Source organism: Zalophus californianus, chromosome 2 (genome assembly GCF_009762305.2).
Source record: "Zalophus californianus isolate mZalCal1 chromosome 2, mZalCal1.pri.v2, whole genome shotgun sequence".
NCBI classification, from domain to species: Eukaryota; Metazoa; Chordata; class Mammalia; order Carnivora; family Otariidae; genus Zalophus; species Zalophus californianus.
The window spans coordinates 58758136-58760812 of record NC_045596.1 but is presented as its reverse complement, the minus strand read 5'-3'; positions in this window follow the sequence as shown (position 1 = coordinate 58760812).

Below are 2677 nucleotides of genomic sequence, written 5' to 3'. Positions count from 1 at the left end.
AGAAGTAAATAGTATGTGAGTTACATTACCTTTTGTAGCAAAGTAAATATTTATATATAATATAATTCCTATTGTTTTTAACTCTACTATTTCAGGAATGTGATTGTTCATTTAATCACTCAGTATATATCATTTGCTAATGCTAGGTATCGTAGTGGGAGATGTGACTACTATGTAAATAAGATATAGTCTCTGACTTCAAGGAGTTTCCAGTCTAATGCAGAGTATGGATAATTAGTTATACAAGCAAGTACAATACAGTGATGGGGAGCAAGTAAACAGGACCTCTGATGCAGTTTTGATGAATGGAAGTTTTCTGAAGAAATGACTTCAAAACTGTGACCTAATATTGGTGATGAGAAGACCAGGGGGGTGGGGAAAAGGAGTGACTGCATTGCTAGTGGAGGGAAAAGCAAGTATGAGGTAAGGAGATTTAACAGGATATGGCCCTTGAGTTTCCGAAATTGTAGAGCACTGTATGGAAAAAGGGTGTGGCGTGGGGAGTGGAAAAACTTGGGATCGGATGTGTCAGCAAGGCCTGCATCTTAAAGAAAATTCCCAGTCTCTGCGTCAGTAATGTTGATTTGTTCTGTGATGACATGTTCTCATATGGACAGACTCTGACATAACCGAACCAGTCCATTATGATTAGGACCCAATCATACTAGTGACACCACTAAGATGCTCAGAGTTCTAAGGATTTGCAGACACCCTTCTTCATTTCCCTCATGGTTGCCTTTGTATTTTTGCTGAATCCTTCTTACAGAAGGACCTCATTTCCCTCTAGTTCATCTCATCTCCTTCATTCCTTGGCTTAGGGTCTCAACTGCATCCTGACATCATCCTTAGAGGTTGAGCTAATGAGTTCTATTTAACCTAGATGCTCACTTTTTTTAAAAGGAGGATTTATTTATAAGGCAAAATGACCTCCTTGCAAATGTTGTTCATCTCTCACAATGTAACCTATGTCCTTGGACTCCTCTCTCCGTCAAAAGTGTGGACAAAGACAAAGTGACAAGAGGCAGAATAATTCTGGTCTTGTTTCACCTCTGTAAAATAATCCTTTTGAAGGCATTGCATAGTAAGTAGGACTAAATGGGGTTAAGTAGGGGGAAAAGGGCTAATTAGCATGTTTGAGGAAATGCCACTTTGAAATAGAGCAGAGAGAAAATTTTAAGTGAATAGCAAAGCTGCACATAAATACAAATGTTTTGTTATCCTCTAGGGATGAATGCAGAATTCATGGATCCATCAAACATCGAGCTGTTTATTTAAGTTCCAGCCAGCTCCTGAGACATGAGAAGTACTTATCAAACAGAGAAGAGCATCCAGAGAGCTTCATCATAGCCATGGGACCAAGTCTATCATCCAAGAAAAAGAAGAGCTCAAAAAACGGCCAAGATAAAGATGGGTATTTACTTTTCTGCATCAGTACATAACTTCTTTCATCAAACTCCCCACAGGAAAGGTGAGTGTCTTTATGCAAATAGGTATTTTAGAACTAGGGCTATTTTTAACCACCCGCCAAAGCTGTATTTACATAATAAAGCAGAATGTGGTGGGAAAGCGGGTTTTGAAGTGAGATGAATTTGGGTGTGAAACTTGTCCCACACTTAACTAACAAAGAGACCTTGAGCAAGCTGATCCTATATGCTGGTGTTGCAATCACTGCTGCTAGTATCTGAGTTACTTTCCCAATCCCGGTAGTGAAGTCTTAAATGGCCCCTGGAATTTTTTTATCTCTTTGAGGAAATTAGTTTCAGGTCAGCAGCCCATAAGGTTAAGAGAACCATGGACAAATGCTAAACATGTATCAGGGAATTACAATGCCATTAACGCTAAATCATAAATATAAAATATCTACCCCCTGAAATTTTAGTCAGTAAAACTCAGAGTTCGCTGGAAGATATAAAACATGTTGTTACTTTTACAGATAACAAACATGTATATTTACTTTGTTAATAGCATAACTTATCTTCCCTAGTGTTTCAAGGACATTTCGGTTCCATTTCCAAGTTCAAATATCTCCTGTATATGATTTGTAAAAATGCTAAGTTGGTTCATGCTGCTAAAAGTGTTCTACCTTGAAAGAAAAGGTATTTTCCAGCCTTGACATGTTGGGGGATCAAATGGCTAAATGCATTGGTTTTGAGCAACGTCAAGTCACAGTAACTTAATTTTAAATGTATGTATAGGTGTTGGGCTAAGACAAACCTAACTCTGAGCCTTGTTCCACCACTTACCAACTGAACAGCCATGAGGAGTTTTTTTTAACCTCTGAGTGCCAGTTTCCTCATCTGTAAAATGACAATAACATCAGTTCCACAGGATCACGGTGAGAATTAAATGAGGAAATACATAAATAATGCCAAGAGTGGCACCTGGCACCTAGGAGATACTCAATAAATGTCAGTTTTCTTCCCCTCTAATCTGTCACATAAGTCACACTTCACTTGGAGTGGGAGAACCACATTACTTTTTAAAAGTTTACCAATCAAGGGGCACCTGGGTGGCTCAGCTGGTGAAGCGTCCACCTTCAGCTCAGGTCATGATCCCAGGGTCCTTGTCAGGCTCTCTGCTCAGTGGAGAGCCTGCTTCTTCCTCTCCCTCTGACGGCCTCTCTGCCGCGCTCTCTCTCTCTCTCTCTCTCTCTGTCGAATAAATAAACAGAATCTTA